At 47.7% G+C, this 23,545-nt stretch overlaps 1 pseudogene; it reads right to left on the bottom strand.

Moving 5' to 3' along the window:
* Positions 1 to 371: 371 nt before the first annotated feature.
* On the bottom strand, positions 372 to 20,523 carry LOC139257682 (zinc finger protein 235-like; annotated as a pseudogene).
* Between the last annotated feature and the right edge of the window lie 3,022 nt (positions 20,524 to 23,545).

The raw sequence follows: 23,545 nt of genomic DNA, 5'->3' as shown, positions 1-23,545 counted from the left end.
AAATCTAGACTGACATTCCAATGCAGTATTGAGGGAGCGCTGAACTGTCAGAGTTGCCATCTTTTGGATGAGTCGTTCAACTGAGACCCCATCAGTCCTCAACCAGCATCACTGAAACAGATTATCTGGCCATTGCTTTCATGGAAGTTTGCTGTGCGTGAATCCTCTGCCACAGTTCCTACATTACAAATGTACTTTGATGTTGTTGTACTTCATTGGTGTAAAGCACTTTTGGATATCCTGAAGTCACGTAAGGTACTACATAAGGACAGGTCTTTATTGAACAAAGGGGAAAAGGCCCAAAAATGGAACAGTCAGTAACAGCATATCAATTAGTCTCCTCTTGGAGAAATCAAACAATCGACAAACTGCGTGTTTGAACCAAAGCTGATTTACTTGTCAGATATCCAGAAAATTAAACTCCAGCCCAGTTACAGGGGAAACACAGTCCGACTGTCAGAATGAACACGGTTTAGTCTTTGGTGTGATTAACAGCAGAATCCAACCCCTGCAGTCAGTTGTGAACCCGCTGGTGTCTCAGCAGGTTGGATGAATCAATTAATCCTTTCCCACACACTGAGCATGTGAATGACCTTTCCCCAGTGTGAATGCGTTGGTGTCTCATCGGTCAATTTCTGCTTTTAAAGCTCTTCTCACAGTCAGAACATTTAAAAAGCCTCTGATTGATGTGAACCAGTAGGTGTGTAGTGAGGCTGGATGACTGAGTGAATCCTTTCCCACACACACAGCAGGTGAACAGCCTCTCCCCAGTGCAAACTCGCTGGTGTTCAGTGAGGTGGTGTGACTGAACTTCTTTCCGCAGTGGGAGCAACTGAACGGCTTCTCCCCAGTGTGAACTCTCTGGTGTGCCAGAAGGTGGGATTACTGAGTGAAACTCTTCCCACACACTGAGCAGGTGAATGGCCTCTCCCCATGGTGAACTCGCTGGTGTCTCAGCAGGGTGGATGACTGAGCGAATTCTTTCCCACACACTGAGCAGGTGAACAGCCTCTCCCAGTGTGGCTGCATCGATGAATTTCCAGCTCAGATGGGGATCTGATACCTTCCCACATTCCCATGGTTTCTCCGTGGTGCGGGTGTCCTTGTGTCTCTCCAGGTTGGACGATCAGTTGAAGCCTCGTCCACACACACAACACATGTACAGTTTCTCCCCACTGTGAATGATGCAATGTCTTTTCAGGCTGTGTAACTGGTTAAAGCTCTTTCCACAGTCAGTGCACTGGAACACTCTCACTCGGGTGTGCGTATCTCGGTGCTTTTCCAGTCACACTAATGTTTGAAATCTTTTCCCACAGACAGAACAGAGAAACATTTCTCCTTCCACAATCAAAGACCGATGATATTCAGGTCCTGATGAATGGAGTGACTCTGTCAGATCTTGACATCATGTTGGTTTGAATTTACTGTCTGCACATCCTCCCCTTCTAATACCCTGTAAAAGGTGTTTACAAAAGTCATCACTAAGTACAGGATAGAAATTCAGAACAGACAATTCGAGTTTCTATGGAACATTCTTCCCTAGCATGTTCCCCCAAAGCTGTAAATCCCCATCCCACACTCTCCCTCCTCCCTGTGCTGAAATCCAAACCCATCGCACCATCTCCATTATTTATTTCTTTTCGCTGTTTTCTTCCTCCCCTGAAGGTGCTGACTCTGGCTTGGTTCAGTTCTACACTAACTAGTTCCGCTCCCACTCCTCCCTTGAAGATGCTGACTCTGGCTGGGATCATGTCTACACTGTATTCCACGGGTATTCTGAGCACCAAGTGTGTGCGTGAAACAGGCTCCGGTCAGGTACAGAGTAAAGCTTCCTCTACACTGTCCCATCAAACACTCCCAGGCCAGGTACAGCACGGGTTAGGTACAGAGTAAAGCTCCCTCTACACTGTCCTATCAAATGCTAAACCCAGCCCATAATGAGCAGGGCTCAGGGAGGTTGGTTGCTAGGCACTGCAGTGATGTCATAAAGCAGGGCCATTCAGCCCAGCAGGTCCTCTCCTTGTCCCTTTAAAGGAGGAGAGCTGGGACATCCTGTCTCAACACACATCCCCCCTGTTGATACTGAGAATCCCCGGGGAAGGGCCAAGGCCCAGAGTGTGGAACACAACCAAGGGGGAAAGAGGAGGAGAGAAGGGGAGGTAAATCAAGGAGTCGGGACTGAGGGCCACCAAGCTTCAGTTTTAGAGCCTGTAGACCAGATGGGGAAGAGCGAGTTCAGTAGTTTTAGGATCCAGGGAGAGAGCAAGGCACATTGCACAAATTCCTACTATTTCATCCTTCTCTCCTCTCCTCCCCTGAAGGTGCTGACTCTGTCTGGGTTCAGCTCTACACTCACTGGTTCATCTCCCTCTCCTCCCCTGATGGTGCTGACTCTGTCTGGGTTCAGCTCTACACTCACTGGTTCATCTCCCTCTCCTCCCCTGATGGTGCTGACTCTGGCTGGGTTTAGTTCTAGACTCACTGGTTCCCCTCCCCCTCCCCCTCCCCCCCTGAATGTGCTGACTCTGGCTGGGTTCAGCTCTACACTCACCAGTTTCTCTCCAATATGTGACCCATGTGCCCAATGTCCATGTGTGAACCTCGACAGTGAGTGTCGACATGCTATTCCACTGTCCTCACCTGAGGCCTCACGTGCATTTTCCAGCAGGGTCACTGGACTCTCCTCCCAATGGCTCAGTGGGTAAATGTAACGTCCTCCCAATGGCTCAGTGGGTAAAGGTAACGCCCAGTGTGACTGATTCATAGGAACAAGAAGGACCCAGGTTTAATCCTGTGTGCATATCCTCACCTTCTAATCCCCTGTAAAAACTGTTTACAAAAAGCACCACTGTAAGTAGGAACATAGGAACAGGAATAGGCCATTCAGCTGATCAGTATTTTAACTCTGTCTACCTGCCTTGGTTCCATTGCCTTAATACCCCTGCCCTAGAAGAATTTATCAATCTCAGTTTTGGAATTTTCAATCGGCCCCCAACCTCCGTTTTATGGGGAACAGAGTTCCGGATTTCCACTATGCTTTAAGAGCATAAGTAATAGGAGCAGGAGTAGGCTAAACAGCCCCTCGAGCCTGCTCCGCCATTCAGTAAAATCATGGCTGATCTTCTACCTCAACTCCACTTTCCCGCACTATCCCCGTATCCCTGGATTCCTTTAGTGTCCAAACATCTAGCGATCTCGGCCCTGAATACACTCAATGACTGAGCATCCACAGCTCTTTGGGGCAGAGAATTCCAAAGATTCACAACCCTTTGAGTGAAGACATTTCTCCACATCTCAGTCCTAAATGGCCGTATGTTATCCTGAGACTATGATCCCTAGTTCTAGACTCTCCAGACAAGAGAAACAGCCAATCAGCATTTGTGTGAGGAAGTGCTTCCTGACATTAGCCCTGAACGGCCAAGCTCTGATTTTAAGGTTGTGTCCCCTTGTTGTGGACTCCCTCACCAGAGGAAATAGTTTCTCTCCATCCACCCAATCAACTCCTTTAATCATCTTAAACATCTCAATTACATCACCCCTTAATCTTCTATATTTCTCATAATTTACAAACTTCATCACTGTAAGTACAGGATTATAGAATCACAGAAGTTTACAGCATTGAAGGAGGCCATTCAGCCCATCGTGTCCATGCCGGCCGACAAAGAGCTATCCAGCCTAATCCCACTTTTCAGCTCTTGGTCCGTGGCCTTGTAGGTCACGGCACTTCAATTGCACATCCAAGTTGGTTTTAAATGATACGAGGGTTTCTGCCTCTACCACCCTTTCAGGCAGTGGGTTCCATACCCCCACCACCCTCTGGGTGAAGAGATTTACCCTCTAAACCTCCGACCACTTTAAAACTACTCCCCCTGGTTGTTGACTCTCTGCCAAGGGTAATAGGTCCTTCCTATCCACTCTATCTAGGCCCCTCATAATTTTATACACCTCAATTAGGTCTCCCCTCAGCCTCCTCTACTCCAAAAAAAACCCCAGCCTATCCAATCTTTCCTCATAGCTAAAATTCTCCGGTCCTGGTAACATCCTCCTAAATCTCCTCTGTACCCTCTCTAATGCAATCACATCTTTCCTGTAATGTGACCAGAACTGCACACAGTACTCTCGCTGTCACCTAACTAGTGTTTTATACAGTTCAAGTATAACCTCCCTGCTCTTGTATTCTATGCCTCGGCAAGTATTCTGTATACCTTCTTAACCACCTTACCTACCTGCCCTGCTACCTTCAGGGCTCTGTGGACATGCCTTCCAAGGTCCTCTTATTCTTCTACACTGCTCATTGTCCTATGATTTATTGTGTATTCCCTTGCCTTGTTAGCCCTCCCCAAATGCATTACCTCACACTTCTGTGGATTGAATTCCATTTGCCACTGTTCTGCCCACCTGACCAGTCCATTGATATCTTCGTGCAGTCTGTAACTTTCTTCTTCATTATCAACCACATGATCAACTTTTGTATCATCATCCTTGCATTGAAGTATATACCATTTAGCACTGCCAAACCATGGAAGTGCATGGCTGGGACACATTTCTTACACACCTCAAGATTAACCCGCACGGCGACTTTGTTGGCGGTGAAGCGAGACGAGAAAGACCGAAGTGCCGTTTGGCCCTCTCAGTGTGGCCCTGAAGGACTGTGTCCAGGCTGAAGTTCTGTTCCCACCGTACGGTCCTCCCCCCAGATTGTCCTCTCTGAGTTCACCAGGTGATGCTAAACACCCAGGTGGGAAAAACAAAAATCCATAGCAATGTGTTAAAAGCAAAGCTGATTTATTTCCCATTCATCCAGAATATTAAAGTCTTGCCCAGTTATAGGAGTTAGCATCAGCAGAAACAAACCCCATCTGTCAGAATGAACATGGTTCAGTCGGGATGTGATTACCAGTAGAATCCCACCCCTGCAGTCACATGTGGACTCGCTGGTGTGTCAGCAGGTTGGATGAACGAGTGAAACCCTTACCACACACGGAGCAGGTGAACAGCCTCTCCCCAGTATGAACTCGCTGGTGTCTCAGAAAGTCGCATGAACGAGAGAATCCCTTCCCACACATGGAGCATCTGAATGGTCTCTCCCCAGTGTGAACACGTTGATGGCAGCTCAGTTCCGCTGAACTTTTATAGCACTTACTGCAGTCTGGGCATTTAAAAGGTCTCTCGTCAGTGTGAACTTGCTGATGTGTCAGCAGGTTGGATAACTGAGTGAATCCCTTCCCACACTTGGAGCAGATAAACGGCCTCTCCCCGGTGTGAACTCGCTGGTATATCAGTAGATGCTTTTTGGTTTTAAATCGCTTCTCACAGTCAGAGCATTTAAAAGGTCTCACATCGGTGTGAACTCGTTGGTGTGTCAGCAGGTGGAATGACTGAGTGAATCCCATCCCACAGTCAGAGCAGGTGAATGGCCTCTCCCCGGTATGAACTCGCTGGTGTCTCAGAAGGTCGGATGACTGAGTGAATCCCTTCCCGCACACGTAGCAGAAAAATGGCCTCTCCCCAGTGTGAACTCGTTGGTGTCTCAGTAGGTTGCATGAATCAATGAATCCCTTCCCACACACTGAGCAGGTGAACGGCCTCTCCCCAGTGTGAGTGCGCTGGTGTACAGTGAGTTTAGATGATTGACTGAACCCAGTTCCGCAGTGAGAGCACCTGAACGGTCTCTCCCCACTGTGAACACGTTGATGGTACGTCAGCTCCCCGGAATGTTTATAGCTCATCCCACAATCCGGGCATTTAAAAAGGTCTCTCGTCAGTGTGAACTCGCTGGTGATTCAGCAGGTTGGATGACGAAGTGAATCCCTTCCCACACTCGGAGCAGGTGGATGACCTCTCCCCGGTGTGACTGCGCTTGTGTCTCAATAGGCCAGAGATTCGGCTAAAGCCTCGTCCACACACAGAACACGTGTACACTTTCTCCCCATTGTCAACGGTGCTTTTTGCTTCCATATTGAGAGGCCGATGATATTCAGGTCCCGATGAATCGAGTGACCCGGTCAGATCTTGATGCGGTCTGCGATTTGAGTTTGCCGTCTTCAAATCCTCTCCTTCTAATACACTGTAAAATTAATTTAAAATAGGAAAAAGGGAGTGTGAGAGAGAACCCACAAAGAGGCAGGTTAGTAATTTGAACTTAATGAATCTGATTTGTGGGGCCGGCATGACAACAAAGTGACCTTGAAAGTGGCCAGAATGTCATAGAAACCCAGCTGGTTCAGTTCTACACTCATCAGTTTCTCTCCAATATGTGACCCATGTGCCCAATCTCCATGTGTGAACCTCGATAGTGAGTGTCGACAAGCTATTCCACTGTCCTCACTTGAGGCCTCACATGTGCATTTTCCAGCAGGGTCACTGGACCCTCCCCTCCTCCCAATGGCTCAGTGGGTACAGGCACTGACCAGTGTGACTGAGTCACATTAACAGGAGGGGCCCAGGTTTAATCCCCTCAGCGTATCCTCCTCTTCTAAACCCCTGTAAAAGCTGTTTACAAAAGTCATCACTAAGTAGGAACATAGAAAGAGGAATAGGCCATTCGGCCCCTTGAGCCTGTTCAATTGGCCCCCAGTCTCAGTTATATGGGAAACATCGAGTTCTGCATTCCCACAACAATTTAAGAACACAAGAAATTGGAGCAGGAGTAGGCCCATTGGCCCCTCGAGCCTGCTCCACCATTTAGTAAGATCATGGCTGATCTTCTACCTCAACTCCACTCTGGTTACCGACCCTTCTGACACTGAAAATTGTTTCCCATAATTAAGATGGTTGGTGGGCTGGAGGAGGTTACAGAGATAGGGAGGGACAAGGCCTTGGAGGGATTTGAACAAAAGGAGGAGTATTTTAAAGGCTGAAGCCACCAGCCGTCTTCCCCAGTGCAGAATGTGACTCACTACGAACAGGAAGGATTTTTGTTTAACTACTAAAGATGCATAATGAGGGGGAAATCAATCTCTGTACCTTTAACTAACAGCAACATGGAAAGAGGGAAATCTTTAAACACCTGGTCCACTTGGCACCGAAGTTTCTGAAACTCATAATAGGAACTCCAGGGAAACAAAATAGCTGTGTTGATAAAGGATGGAATCACTGCAATAGTGAGAGACAACATTGGCTCAAATGATCAGGATGTTGAATCAGTTTGGGTAGAGATAAGGAATAATAAGGGGAAAAAGTCACTGGTGGGCGTAGTCTATAGGCCCCCTAACAGTAGCAACTCTGTTGGTCGGAGTATAAACCAAGAAATAGAGGGGTCTTGTAAAAAGGGAACAGTAATAATCATGGGTGATTTTAACCTCCGTATTGATTGGACAAATCAAATTGGTCAGGGTAGCCTTGAGGAAAAGTTCATAGAGTGCGCAAGGGACGGGTTCCTTGAGCAATATGTAACGGAACCAACCAGGGGGCTGGCTATCTTAAATCTAGTCCTGTGTAATAAGACAGGATTAATAAACAATCTCCTAGTAAAGGATCCCCTTGAAATGAGTGACCATAGCATAGTTGAATTTCAAATTCAGATGGAGGGCGAGAAAGTTTGATCTCAAACCAGCGTACGAAGCTTAAATAAAGGAGACTACAAAGGTATGAGGGCAGAGTTGGCTAAAGTGGACTGGGAAAATAGATTAAAGTGTAAGACGGTTGATGAACAGTGGCGTACATTTAAGGAGCCATGATTTCTCTGTCCCCCCTTGTCCCCCCCTCACACACCTCCAACCGATAATTATTGCCGTCGAACTGTAGAGTACACATACGAAAATAAATTGAAATACAAGAAAAAAAGTGCGTCCTAAATTCCCCTCCAACCTCCCACGCGGTCAGTCAACACGGCACGGACCCTGGTCAACAAACCAAAACCATTCACAATTTAAGGGCCATAATCCCCCTTCCCCACATGACAGTCCCGTCATTGATAATCCCCTTCCCCACCGTACAGCCCAGTCATTGATAATCTCCTTCCCCACCCTACAGCCATAATCCCCTTCCTCACCCGAGGTTTTTTAGACCAATATGTCGAGGAACCAACTAGGGGGGAGGCCATCTTAGACTGGGTGTTATGTAATGAGAGAGGATTAATTAGCAATCTCGTTGTACGAGGCCCCTTGGGGAAGAGTGACCATAATATGGTGGAATTCTGCATTAGGATGGAGAATGAAACAGTTAATTCAGAGACCATGGTCCAGAACTTAAAGAAGGGTAACTTTGAAGGTATGAGGCGTGAATTGGCTGGGATGGATTGGCGAATGATACTTAAGGGGTTGACTGTGGATGGGCAATGGCAGACATTTAGAGACCGCATGGATGAACTACAACAATTGTACATTCCTGTCTGGCATAAAAATAAAAAAGGGAAGGTGGCTCAACCGTGGCTATCAAGGGAAATCAGGGATAGTATTAAAGCCAAGGAAGTGGCATACAAATTGGCCAGAAATAGCAGTGAACCTGGGGACTGTGAGAAATTTAGAACTCAGCAGAGGAGGACAAAGGGTTTGATTAGGGCAGGGAAAATGGAGTATGAGAAGAAGCTTGCAGGGAACATTAAGACGGATTGCAAAACTTTCTATAGATATGTAAAGAGAAAAAGGTTAGTAAAGACAAACGTAGGTCCCCTGCAGTCAGAATCAGGGGAAGTCATAACGGGGAACAAAGAAATGGCGGACCAATTGAACAAGTACTTTGGTTCGGTATTCACGAAGGAGGACACAAACAACCTTCCGGTTATAAAAGGGGTTGGGGGGTCTAGTAAGGAGGAGGAACTGAGGGAAATCTTTATTAGCCGGGAAATTGTGTTGGGGAAATTGATGGGATTGAAGGCCGATAAATCCCCAGGGCCTGATGGACTGCATCCCAGAGTACTTAAGGAGGTGGCCTTGGAAATAGTGGATGCATTGACAGTCATTTTCCAACATTCCATTGACTCTGGATCAGTTCCTATAGAGTGGAGGATAGCCAATGTAACCCCACTTTTAAAAAAAGGAGGGAGAGAGAAAACAGGGAATTATAGACCGGTCAGCCTGACATCGGTAGTGGGTAAAATGATGGAATCAATTATTAAGGATGTCATAGCAGTGCATTTGGAAAGAGGTGACATGATAGGTCCAAGTCAGCATGGATTTATGAAAGGGAAATCATGCTTGACAAATCTTCTGGAATTTTTTGAGGATGTTTCCAGTAGAGTGGACAAGGGAGAACCAGTTGATGTGGTATATTTGGACTTTCAGAAGGCGTTCGACAAGGTCCCACACAAGAGATTGATGTGCAAAGTTAGAGCACACGGGATTGGGGGTAGTGTGCTGACATGGATTGAGAACTGGTTGTCAGGCAGGAAGCAAAGAGTAGGAGTAAATGGGTACTTTTCAGAATGGCAGGCAGTGACTAGTGGGGTACCGCAAGGTTCTGTGCTGGGGCCCCAGCTGTTTACACTGTACATTAATGATTTAGATGAGGGGATTAAATGTAGTATCTCCAAATTTGCGGATGACACTAAGTTGGGTGGCAGTGTGAGCTGCGAGGAGGATGCTGTGAGGCTGCAGAGCGACTTGGATAGGTTAGGTGAGTGGGCAAATGCATGGCAGATGAAGTATAATGTGGATAAATGTGAGGTTATCCACTTTGGTGGTAAAAACAGAGAGACAGACTATTATCTGAATGGTGACAGATTAGGAAAAGGGGAGGTGCAAAGAGACCTGGGTGTCGTGGTACATCAGTCATTGAAGGTTAGCATGCAGGTGCAGCAGGCGGTTAAGAAAGCAAATGGCATGTTGGCCTTCATAGCGAGGGGATTTGAGTACAGGGGCAGGGAGGTGTTGCTACAGTTGTACAGGGCATTGGTGAGGCCACACCTGGAGTATTGTGTACAGTTTTGTTCTCCTAACCTGAGGAAGGACATTCTTGCTATTGAGGGAGTGCAGCGAAGGTTCACCAGACTGATTCCCAGGATGGCGGGACTGACCTATCAAGAAAGACTGGATCAACTGGGCTTGTATTCACTGGAGTTCAGAAGAATGAGAGGGGACCTCATAGAAACATTTAAAATTCTGACGGGGTTAGACAGGTTAGATGCAGGAAGAATGTTCCCAATGTTGGGGAAGTCCAGAACCAGAGGTCACAGTCTAAGGATAAGGGGTAAGCCATTTAGGACCGAGATGCGGAGGAACTTCTTCACCCAGAGAGTGGTGAACCTGTGGAATTCTCTACCACAGAAAGTTGTTGAGGCCAATTCACTAAATATATTCAAAAAGGAGTTAGATGAGGTCCTTACTACTAGGGGGATCAAGGGTATGGCGAGAAAGCAGGAATGGGGTACTGAAGTTGAATGTTCAGCCATGAACTCACTGAATGGCGCTGCAGGCTAGAAGGGCCGAATGGCCTACTCCTGCACATATTTTCTATGTTTCTATGACAGCCCAGTCATTGATAATCCCCTTCCTCACCCTACAGCCCAGTCATTGATAATCCCCTTCCCCACCCTGCAGCCCAGTCATTGATAATCCCCTTCCCCACCCTACAGCCCAATCATTGATAATCCCCTTCCCCACCCTACAGCCCAATCATTGATAATCCCCTTCCCCACCCTACAGCCCAATCATTGATAATCCCCTTCCCCACCCTACGGCCCAATCATTCATAAAAAGAACCCTCACCTAAAAATAGTTAAAACAATGTAATTTTTTTATAATTAAATAATTAAATTAAAAATCCCAAAATAAAAAGCAGTCCACCAAAGTACAAAACTCAATCTCCACAAAGAACGTAACAGCGACTTAAAATCAAACCCCTAAAAAACCCGGAGACTGATCCCTTCCCCGGGAACAACAGGCCTCCCTCCCGGGCCACACAGAAATCCAGCCCGAGGCTGATCATCGGCACTAGGCCCAAATACACAAACCACCGAATGACCCGAGACTCCATCCCCAAACCACCACAATTAACCCCACCCCCCACTGCCCCAACACGGCAACACCCCCCCCACTGCCCAAAACATGGTAACCCCCCCCCCCACTGCCCAAAACACAGTAACACCCCCCCCCACTGCCCAAAACACAGCAACACACCCCCCCCACTGTCCAAAACACAGTAACACACCCCCCACTGCCCAAAACACAGTAACAACCCCCCCCCCACTGCCCAAAGCACAGTAACACCCCCCCCCCCACTGCCCAAAGCACAGTAACAAACCCCCCCACCGCCCAAAACACAGTAACAAACCCCCTCACCACTCCCGTACAACCCAAACACAATCCACACATTTACAAACTGTTTAATGAATAAAATGGGAGACACAGACTCGGACAGGCAGCTCCGCGGGGTGAGGGATCAGCGGTCTGACTAACAGCAGCAGCAAGCCCCCGTGCACAGCACACTGATCCCACAGGCTGGTTAAACAACAATAACTCGCCAATCAATATCCCTGACTTGCACCATCATATTATTCATAAATCCAAAAAACACAATTTACTTCCATACAATTAATAAGTTCCCTAATTTCACAGAAATCACTTGAATACATAGCAGGGAACCAACAATCCACCTAATAACGATTTTTAAATGACAAACCGCTCCCCCCCCCCCCCCACAAAGAACCCTTCCGAGGCCAACATCCCCCTACGAGGGAATAAATAAATTCAATCTTTATGAATTTAATCGGTAGGCTCAATTCAATTTTTCAGAAATGTAATTATTAATAAGACCCTTCCATAGAAGTTCCACGTCAGTAATACCCAAGACCATAAACACACCTAAATATCACAATGGGTAACTAACAACCAACCCCACCGGTATAATCAGCCCCAGAAACAGCCCGAGCTCCAAACAACAGACCGACCTCTCACATATAACAAGGAGTATAATCCGCCCCCCCCCCCAATCTAAAGAGGACTCCACCCACACAACCCCGACTACTTTTTCTCCCACAAATGTTGATACGGATTCTTTTTCCCTCAATCTGTTTCAGCGAATACACTGACACGAACACCTGCTTGCCTTTTCTGTAAAAGACGTTGATTGAAGATTCTCCGGCCGGGACTTGTCAAGACAAAGGAACACTCTCAATCAGAGCCTGTTTACCTTCCACTGGACAAGCCCCTTTTCAGCACGACACAACAACAGTTATACATTTTCAAAACAGAACACATTTGATTAGCGCTTGGTCTATCCAATCCCTTTCTGCCTTCCCCCCCCCCCCCCCGCCGCCCCGCCAAAGTCTCCCAATTAGGGCTGGTGTCAGGTCAGGTTAGTTATAGCTTTGCTACACTGTCTTCCCTGATCAGTAAAGAACCCAATTAGTTTCCCTTCCTCCTTATCAGTAAAAACTATTACATTTTCCCTCCTATCTCGGATTGCTTTCTTTCTTTGTGCTGCCTTGCGGCTTTCTCATGACCCGTGTCTAACCTCAACTTCAACTCTTGGTAACCCCTTTTTTTTCTGTCGCTTCTGCAGTTGTCTGCATCTTGACATTTCTTCAGCTATTTTCCCATGATTCCCTATCTCCATCCTTTTGCCACATTCTCTATCCATCTACCACCTTCGTAACCCTTCTTTACACATTCTCACAAACAGGACGGAACCCTTTCAGGGACAATATTGGGAACCCTGGGCAGGTAACCGCATCACAAACACTAGACAACCATATCCCCAAGTATATGACCCTACCACTAAAACTTACCCTACGAAGGACCCCAGGACACTTGTCCCCACCGGATCCCGCCCGAGCCCTAACCCCGACCCTAAGCCAAAACCTATCCCTTATCCCAACCTGAGCCCTAAATCCTAACCTAAAACCGAACAACCAGCCCCCACCCCAAAAACCTAACCATAACCCAAAAAACCGACAAGCCCAAATCTAACCCTAACCCAAACTTTAACCCCAAAACCCAGCCCTATCCCTACCCCAACCCCACTCCAAACCCAAAATAGAGCCCCAACCCTATCCGAAAACTTATCAACCAGCCCCCACCCCTAAAAACCTAACCATGATCCAAACAACCGACAAGCCCAAATAAAATCCTAATCCTAACTCAAACTTTAACCCCGAACCCAACCCTACTCTAACCCCAAACGGAGCCCCGACCCTACCCCAAAACTCAGTAACCAGCCCCCACCCCTAAAAACCTAACCACAACCCAAACAACCCATGAATGAAAACCAAGCCCTAAAACCCAATCCTGAACTGAACTTCAAAACAGATCCCTACCCGGGAACATATTAACCAAATCGTAGCCCTAAACCCTAACCCAGAGCCAGACAGCCAACCAACCCTAATCTAAAACATAACCCCACAAAGATTAGTCAAGACCCAAACACCACAAAACCTAAGCCGTCAGAGTCCAAGACCAAACCCAACACAGACCTAAAACCTAAAGATACTAAATTGCATCAGTGTCCAGAACGACACACATATGCACAGCTAGGAATAATAAAATAAAAAATCTTAACTTAGAAACAAGACACGAAACACCGCCCCCTAGAAAATCCAGGAATATCTCCCCCCACCCACCCCACACACACAATTCCAAAGGAACAACATGGCCCCATTATCCAATTTCTGTTAATCTTCAGACATCACCCACAATTGTCTCAAAGATTGCCTGAATTCTTGTCAGAGTTCCTCAGAAGGGAGCACGAGCACAGTTGTAGAAGCCTCCCGTGAAATTGTGAAAGAGGACAATGAGTGTCTGACTAAGGAACTTGTGGAGTCAGTAGCCCTAGATTCCAGCCACACAGAATGCAGTGATGAGAACTCAAATAGTCCTTCCATCTGGTGCTTTCCATGAACACCACCCCAGTATCACAATTACTTATTGGTGAATTTGCATACTTTAATGGTTGCAAACTCAGCCATCAACCATGTGTTATTTTTGTTAATCCTGACATAGAGGTTCAGCGATTATAACATACAACATGGCCCCAGGGTCCAGAATGACAGAGGCACAACGATTATAACATAGAACACCAGAACATAAGGAACAAGAGATAACCCAAATAAAGGAAGTGATAAGACTAAGAAGAAGAAAGATCAATGAGCATAATTTCTAAAAAATAGCTAAACCGATTTACAGGGGACAGTAAGGAATACAAAACTCCAAGGGGACATTACCCCTCTGTCCGTAACACCAAAAACCTAAAGGTTAGATATAGAGTAAAGCTCCCTCTACACTGTCCCATCAAACATGCAGAAAGTGAGTTTTGAAGGACAGAGGAAATGATCAGGAAAAAAAGGGTAAAAAAACAAATTTAAAAGCTCTTTGTCCAACTGTACGTAGTATTTGTAACAAAATAGATGAGTTAACGGCACAAATAGATACAAATCATCTTCATCGGCGGTCCCTCGAACGAGGATGACTTGCTTCCACAAGAGTTCACAGATATTTCACTGAAGGACCCGATATTCCAGATCTTGAACTACAATTGAAGGGTGGAAGATGCCTGTGCGTGGATTTTATTAACGTGTGGTGACCGGAGCACACCAGCCACCACACGGGCTTGACAGAGCTAGGCCTTTATCCAGTGGCAAGTAACCAATATGACTGGAGACCAGCTCTGCTGCACAAAGCTAGTGCGCACACATATCGCAGTGTGGGCTGGTTCCCCTATCCCCCATTTACTGGTGCCCCTCCCTATCCTCCCATTTACTGGTGCCCCTCCCCTATCCCCCATTTACTGGTGCCCCTCCTCTATCCCCCATTTACTGGTGCCCCTCGCCTACATTAATGATTTAGACAAAGGGATTGAATTTAATATCTCCAAGTTTGCAGATGACACTAAGCTGGGTGGCAGTGTGAGCTGTGAGGAGGATGCTAAGAGGCTGCAGGGTGACCTGGACAGCTTAGGTGAGTGGGCAAATGCATGGCAGATGCAGTATAATGTAGATAAATGTGAGGTTATTCACTTTCGTGGCAAAAACAGGAAGGCAGATTATTATCTGATTAGTGACAGATTAGGTAAAGGAGAGGTGCAAGGAGACCTGGGTGTCATGGTACATCAGTCATTGAAGGTTGGCATGCAGGTACAGCAAGCGGTGAAGGCGGCAAATGGCATGTTGGCCTTCATAGCGAGAGGATTTGAGTATCGGAGGAGGGAGGTCTTACTGCAGTTGTACAGGGCCTTGGTGAGGCCACACCTTGAATATTGTGAACAGTTTTGGTCTCCTAATCTGAGGAAGGACATTCTTTCTATTGAGGGAGTGCAAATGGGTATGATCTGATAAGCCATTACAGAGACATGGTTGCAAGGTGACCAGGACTGGGAACAAAATATTCAGGGGTATTTGACAATTCGGAAAGACAGACAGAAAGGAAAAGGAGGTGGGGTAGCATTGTTAATAAAGGATGGGATCAGTGCGTTAGTGAGAAACGATATTGGCTCAGAGGATCAAGAGCTTGAATCAGTTTGGGTGGTGATAAAGAATAATAAAGGGAAAAAGTCGCTGGTGGGCATAGTCTAAGTCCCCTAATAGTAGCTACATGATTGGATGGAGACTTGTAAAAAAGGAACAGCAATAATCAAGGGTGATTTTAACCTTCATATGTTTTGGTCGCTGTATCTAAGGAAAGAAATACTTGCATTGGAGGCTGTTCAGAGAAGGTTCACAGGTTGATTCCGGAGATGAGTGAGTTGACTCATGAGGATAGGTTGAGTAGGCTGGGCCGATACACATTGGAGTTCAGAAGAATGAGAGGTGATCTTATTGAAACTTATAAGATAATGAGGGGGCTCGACAAGGTGGATGCAGAGAGGTTATTTCCACTTTTAGAGGAAAATAAAACGAGAGGACATAGTTTTAAAATAAGGGGCCACCCATTTAAAACTGAGATGAGGAGAAATTTCTTCCCTGAGGGTTGTAAATCTTTGGAATTCTCTGCCCCAGAGAGCTGTGGAGGCTGGGTCATAGAAACATAGAAAATAGGTGAAGTATGCCATTCAGCCCTTCGAGCCTGCACTACCATTCAATGAGATCATGGCTGATCATTCCCTGAGTACCCCTTTCCTGCTTTCTCTCCTTGATCCCCTTAGTCGTAAGGGCCATATCTAACTCCCTCTTGAATATATCGAATGAAATGGCATCAACAACTCTCTGCGGCAGGGAATTCCACAGGTTTGCAACTCTCTGGGTGAAGAAGTTTCTCCTCATCTCAGTCCTAAATAGCCTACCCCTTATCCTAAGACTGTGTCCCCTGGTTCTGGACTTCCTCAACATCGGGAACATTCTACCCGCATCTAACCTGTCCTGTTTTGTCAGAATCTTACATGTTTCTATGAGAATCTCTCATCCTTCTAAACTCCAGTGTATAAAGGCCCAGTTGATCCAGTCTTTCCTCATATGTCAGACCTGTTATCTTGGGAATCAGTCCGGTGAACCTTCGCTGCACTCCCTCAATAGCAAGAACGTCCTTCCTCAGATTAGGAGACCAAAACGGAACACAATATTCCAGGAGAGGCCTCACCAAGGCCCTGTACAACTGCAGTAAGACCTCCCTGCTCCTATACTCAAATCCCCTAGCTATGAAGGCCAACATACCATTTGCCTTCTTCACTGCCTGCTGTACCTGTATGCCAACTTTCAATGACTGATGAACCATGACACCCAGGTCTCGTTGCATCTCCCCTTTTCCTAATCTGCCGCCATTCAGATAATATTCTGTCTTCGCATTAGTTACATCCTCAAAAAATTACAGAAGATTTGTCAAGCATGATTTCCCCTTCATAAATCCATGTTGACTTGGACCGATCCTGTCACTGCTTTCCAAATGTGCTGCTATTTCATCCTTAATAATTAATTCCAACATTATCCCCACTACTGATGTCAGGCAAACCGGTCTATAATTACCCACTTTCTCTCTCCCTCCCTTTTTTTAAAGTGGCGTTACATTAGCTACCCTCCAGTCCATAGGAACTGATCCAGAGTCGATAGACTGTTGGAAAATGATCACCAATGCATCCACTATTTCTAGGGCCACTTCCTTAAGTACTCTGGGATGCAGACTATCGGGCCCTGGGGATTTATTGACCTTCAATCCCATCAATTTCCCTGACACAATTTCCTGCCTAATAAGAATATCCTTCAGTTCCTCCTTCTCTCTAGACACTCGGTCCCTTAGTATTTCCGGAAAGTTATCTGTGTCTTCCTTCGTGAAGACAGAACCAAAGTATTTGTTCAATTGGTCTGCCATTTCTTTGTTCCCCATTATAAATTCACCTGAATATATTTAAGGCGGATATAGACAAATTTTTGAGCGATAATGGAGTAAAGGGTTAGGTGGAGCAGGCAGGGAAGTGGAGCTAAGTCCATGATCAGATCAGCCATGATCTTACTGAATGGCAGAGCAGGCTCGAAATGGCCTACTCCTGCTCCTATTTCTTATGTTCTTAAACACTCCCAGGGCAGGTACAGCACGGGTTAGATACAGAGTGAAGCTCCCTCGACACTGTCCCATCAAATACTCCCAGGGCAAGTGCAACACAGGTTAGATACAGAGTAAAGCTCCCTCTACACTGTCCCATCAAATGCTAAACCCAGCCCATAATGAGCAGGGCTCAAGGAGGTTGGTTGCTAGGCACTGCAGTGATGTCATAAAGCAGGGCCATTCAGCCCAGCGGGTCCTCTCCGTGTCCCTTTAAAGGTGGAGAGCTGGAACATCCTGTCTCATCACACATCCCCCTGTTCATACTGAGAATCCCCGGGGAAAGGCCAAGGCCCAGAGTGTGGAACACAACCAAGGGGGACACAGGAGGAGAGAAGGGGAGGTAAATCAAGGAGTCAGGACTGCGGGTCACCAAGCTTCGGCTTTAGAGCCTGTAGACTTCAGATGGGGAAGAGCGAGCCAGTAGTTTTAGGATCCAGGGAGAGAGCAAGGCACATTGCACAAATTCCTACTTTTTTATCCTTCTCTCCTCTCCTCCCCTGAAGGTGCTGACTCTGGCTGGGTTCAGTTCCACACTCACTGGTTCCCCTCCCTCTCCTCCCCTGTAGGTGCTGACTCTGGCTGGGTTCAGTTCCACACTCACTGGTTCCCCTCCCTCTCTTCCCCTGAAGGTGCCGACTCTGGTTGGGTTCAGTACTACACTCACCAGTTTCTCTCCAATATGTGGTAGCCCATGTGCCCAATGTCCTTGACAGTGAGTGTCGACAGGCTATTAGTTGGAACATTGGAACAGGAACAGGCCATTCAGCCCCTTGAGCCTGTTCCGCCATTCAATTATATCAGTATTTTAACTCCGTCTACCTTCCTTGGTTCCATCGCCTTAACACCCTTGCCTAAAGAAGCAGGTATCAATCTCAGTTTTGGAATTTTTAATTGGCCCCCAGCCTCCGTTTTATGGGGAAAAGAGTTCCAGATTTCCACGACGCTTTAAGAGCATAAGAAATAGGAGCAGGAGTGGGTTAAACAGTCCCTCAAGCCTGCTCTGCCATTCAATAAGATCAAGGCTGATCTTCTACCGCAACTCCACTTTCCCGCAATATCCCCGTAACCCTTGATTTCTTTATTGTCCAAACATCTATTGATCTCAGCCCTGAATATACTCAACGACTGAGCATCCACAGCTCTTTGGGGAAGAGAAATCCAAAGATTCACAACCCTTTGAGTAAAGACATTTCGTCACATCTCAGTCCTAAATGGCCATCTGTTGTCATGAGACTATGACCGCTAGTTCTAGACTCTCCAGACAAGAGAACAGCCAATCAGCATTTGTGTGAGGAAGTGCTTCCTGACATTTGCCCTGAACGGCCGAGCTCTGATTTGAAGGTCGTGTCCCCTTGTTGTGGACTCCCTCACCAGAGGAAATAGTTTCTCTCCATCCACCCCATCAACTCCTTTAATCATCTTAAACACCTCAATTAGATCACCCCTTAATCTTCTATATTTCTCATAATTTACAAACATCATCACTGTAAGTACAGCATCATAGAATCACAGAAGTTTACAGCATTGAAGGAGGCCATTCAGCCCATCATGTCCATGCCGGCCGACAAAGAGCTATCCAGCCAAATCCCACTTTTCAGCTCTTAGTCCGTGGCCTTGTAGGTCACGGCACTTCAAGTGCATATCCAAGTTTGTTTTAAATGCTACAAGGGTTTCTGCCTTGACCACCCTTTCAGGCAGTGGGTTCCATACCTCCACCATCCTCTGGGTGAAGAGATTTCCCCTCTAAACCTCCTACCACTTTAAATCTATGCCCCCTGGTTGTTGACCCTCTGCTAAGAGTAATAGGTTTATTAATTTTATACACCTCAATTCGGTCTCCCCTCAGCCTCCTCTGTTCAAAAAAAAACACCAGCCTATCCAATCTTTCCTCATAGCTAAAATTCTCCAGTCTAGGTAACATCCTCCTAAATCTCCTCTGTACTCTCTCTCGTGCAATCACATCTTTCCTATAATGTGGTGATCAGTACTGCACACAATACTCTAGCTGTGACCTAACTAGTGTTTTATATACAGTTCAAGCATAACCTGCCTGTTCTTGTATTCTAATAAAGGCAAGTATTCTGTATGCCTGCTTATCTACCTTTCCTGCTACCTTCAGGGATCTGTGGATATGCCTTCCAAGGTCCCTTTGTTCCTCTACACTTCTCATTGTCCTACCATTTATTGTGTATTCCCTCGCCTTGTTAGCCCTCCCCAAATGCATTACCTCACACTTCTGTGGATTGAATTACATTTGCCATTGTTCTGTCCACCTGACCAGTCCATTGATATCTTCCTGCAGTCTGCAGCTTTCTTCTTCATTATTGCATTATCTGACAGATTGGTTCCCCTCCCTCTCCTCCCCGAAGGCGCTGACTCTGTCTGGGTGTCTGTGCTCTCGTCACCTTTTTATTCACTCTGACCCTCCCTATATATCTGTAATATCTCCCTGTTTTGGTGATGGGCTCTCCCTAACACCTTGCCATTTCACCATCTTAGACAGATGCTCCCAGACTGTCACCATTTCAGGGAATCATACAGCACCGAAGGAGACCAATCGGTCCAAGCCTGTCCGACTCACTGAAAGAGCCGCTCCTTGCACGTACCCCAAAGCACTAGAACATTTTCCCTTTGAAGCATTCATCGTTTTGAAAGTTATTATTGATGTCCTTTTCAAAGTGTGGTGCCCAGAATTGAGCAAATGCTCAATATGAGGTCTAACTAGTGACTGATAAAGGTTGAGCTTGTTGTGCTCTATACTGCTATTAATGCTTTAACAGATTGATCAGCTGATCCTGCCCCCTCACAGATTTGTGTTCACCTTTAAATTGGACCATTTGGTTGAGAATGCCTCCCATTTTTCTTCCTTCCAGAATGCATTTAGTGTCCGTGTCCCTGGGAGCCTGAGGCCCTGTCCCCACGGGCGAGACAAACCCGGGCTCAGCCTCTGGGCTGTTATTGGGCCCTGGGCCCTACACCAGGTGTTTATGAAGCTCACCTGCCCCACTCGCGGCTCCAATTCCTGCCCCGCGCCGACAACCCACCGTCTCGTGTCCCACATCATCCGGGCTCCACCAACTGTCGCCGTCGCCGTCGCCGCCGCCCGCGCATGCTCAATACGGGAGATCCGGCTCAGCCCCGCTCACTGGGTGGGGGCCGCAAGCACCGCCCCTCGCACACTCCGATTGGTTGGAGGACCAACGCTTGCTCGGTCCTCTAGCCCCGCCCCCGCTCTTCTTATTGGTCCGGAGCTTCCGTCAATCACCCGGGCAGTGTGAGCTGAGCATGCGTGATGGGGCGGCTATGTCTAAGGCAGCGGCTGAGAGATGGATGGAGGGAGGGAGCGGGTTAATAAACCCCGGGGGGCCGCGGGCTTCACACACACCGAGTGCGGGCCCAGGCCCCGCCCGAGAGACAACACACCCGCTGTGGGCCTCAGGTCCCGAACTACAACTTGCGGCTCCGGCCTTTCCCCGAGCGGGGCCTTCTCCCGGTGACGGGCCCGGGGGACGGCCGCTCTGTCCCGGGGTGGGCGCTCTCGGGCCTCCTGTGGGGCTCTAGGTGTTGCAGCAGTTTGAGCGGGAGTGGGGATGGAGGAGAAGCTGCTGGGTTTCCCCCCCAGTACATCTGGGCCCAGTGGGACCAACAATTGCCCATGTGGGGCTGTCCGGGGAGGTGGGCTCTGGGCCCAGTGGGACCAACAATTGCCCATGTGGGGCTGTCCGGGGAAGTGGGCTCTGGGCCCAGTGGGACCAACAATTGCCCATGTGGGGCTGTCCAGGGAGGTGGGCTCTGGGCCCAGTGGGACCAACAATTGCCCATGTGGGGCTGTCCGGGGAGGTGGGCTCTGGGCCCAGTGGGACCAACAATTGCCCATGTGGGGCTGTCCAGGGAGGTGGGCTCTGGGCCCAGTGGGACCAACAATTGCCCATGTGGGGCTGTCCGGGGAGGTGGGCTCTGGGCCCAGTGGGACCAACAATTGCCCATGTGGGGCTGTCCAGGGAGGTGGGCTCTGGGCCCAGTGGGGCCAACAATTGCCCATGTGGGGCTGTCCGGGGAGGTGGGCGCTGGGCCCAGTGGGGCCAACAATTGCCCATGTGTGGCTGTCTGGGGAGATGGGCTCTGGGCCCAGTGGGACCAACAATTGCCCATGTGGGGCTGTCCGGGGAGGCGGCTTCTGGGGAGATTAGATTGTTAAACACACCCTGTGTCCGCACAATGCAAGTTTGTTTTAGGAACAAGCATTACTGTACAAACTTTTAATCCATTTTACATATACAGATTTTTTATTTGTTCTGGGCTGTGACCGTCGCTGGCAAGGCCAACATGTACTGTCCATCCTTAATTATACTGGAGAAGGTAGTGGTGAGCCGCTTACTTGAACCGCTGCAGTCCGTGTGGTGAAGGTACTCCCACAGTGCTGTTAGGGAGGGAGTTCCAGGATTTTGACCCAGTGATGATGAAAGAATGGTGATATATGACCAAGTCAGGATGGTGTGTGACTTGGAGGGGATCTTGCAGATGATGGTGTTCCCTTTTCCTTCTAGGTGGTAAAAGTCACGGGACAGGTTGGGTGGCAGATTCCCTTCCATAAGAACATAGGAATTAGGAGCAGGAGTCAGCCATACGGCCCTTCGAGCCTGCTCCACCAGTCAATAAGACCATGGCTGATCTTCGATTTGACTTTCCCGCCCGATCCCCATATCGCTGAAGAAAGTTAGTGCGCAGTTGGGATTTTTGTGACAATCCAGCAGCTTTCATGGTGACTGTTTTTCTGGGGGTTCTCTCACACTCCCTTTTACCTGTTTTATATTCATTTTACAGGTTAGTAGAAAGGGAGGAGTTGTAGACGGGAAATTTACATCACATTACGATCGGTCAGTCTATTCATCGGGACCTGAATATCATCAAACATAACATGGAATGGTATGGCGTGAAAGCAGGAAGGGGGTACTGAAGTTTCATGTTCAGCCATGAACTCATTGAATGGCGGTGCAGGCTAGAAGGGCTGAATGGCCTGCTCCTGCACCTATTTTCTATGTTTCTATGGAAGCAAAAAGCAGCGTTGACAACGGGGAGAAACCGTACACGTGTTGTGTATGTGGTCAAGGATTCAGCCTATCCTCTGGCCTAGCGAAACACAAACGCAGTCACACTGGGGAGAAACCGTGGAAATGTGGGGACTGTGGGAAAGAATTCAATTACCTGTCTGAGCTGGAAACTCATCGACACAATCACACCGGGGAGATGCCGTTCTCCTGCTCAGTTTGCAGGAAGGTATTGTGTTCTTAACACAGATGAGGCTGCACATAGGGAGGTTATAGTAACAGTGACCTCAGTCTTTATTAAGACACTCCAGAATGAGGAACAGGCCTTAGGGGCCGGCTTATATACAGTGCTCCCAAGGGATGCTGGGATCCCTTGGGAATTCAGAGGATGTGCTCCCTGGTGGCGGAACATGGGAGTGCATGCTTTTCAGATACACAACAGAAGGGATTGGTGCATACGTCCCACCTGCTGAAGCACCAGCGAGTTCACACTGGGAAGAGGCCATTTACCTGCCCCCTATGCAGGAAAGATTCGTGCATGCACCCAACCAGCGGGCGCATCAGCTTGATCATACTGGCGAGTGGCCGTTGCCATGTTCCGACTGTGGGAAGGGCTTGAAAAGCTTCTGGCAGCTGGAGACATACCAGAGAAAGACCATTCACCTGCTGCATGAATGGGAAGATTTTCAGTGATCCGTCCAACCGGTGAGCACACCAGTGGATGGATCACTAATGAGAGATCCTGTAGGTGTTCTGACTGAGGGAAGAGCTTTAGCAGACACGGGAACCTATCACACTGTAGTTAGGCCCTTTGTCTGTTCCCTGTGTTTAAAACGATTCACTCTGTTATTCACCCTGCTGAGATACCAGCGAGCTCACACTGACGAGAGACCTTTTAAATATTCAGACTGTGGGAAGAACTAGAAAAGCTCCAATAACCTGCTGAGACACTAGCGAGCTCACTGTTCTGTAGTGCAGGTACCCTGCAGATCGCTGGGGTACCATGATTGTGGAATAGATGAATATTTTATAAATTTTGTACTGCTGTTTAATCTTTCAAACTGTTATGCTCGCAGACCTACGTTCCTCCCG

This window comes from Pristiophorus japonicus, unplaced genomic scaffold (assembly GCF_044704955.1).
Source record: "Pristiophorus japonicus isolate sPriJap1 unplaced genomic scaffold, sPriJap1.hap1 HAP1_SCAFFOLD_894, whole genome shotgun sequence".
Lineage (NCBI taxonomy): Eukaryota > Metazoa > Chordata > Chondrichthyes > Pristiophoridae > Pristiophorus > Pristiophorus japonicus.
This window is presented reverse-complemented; position numbering and strand designations above follow the sequence as displayed.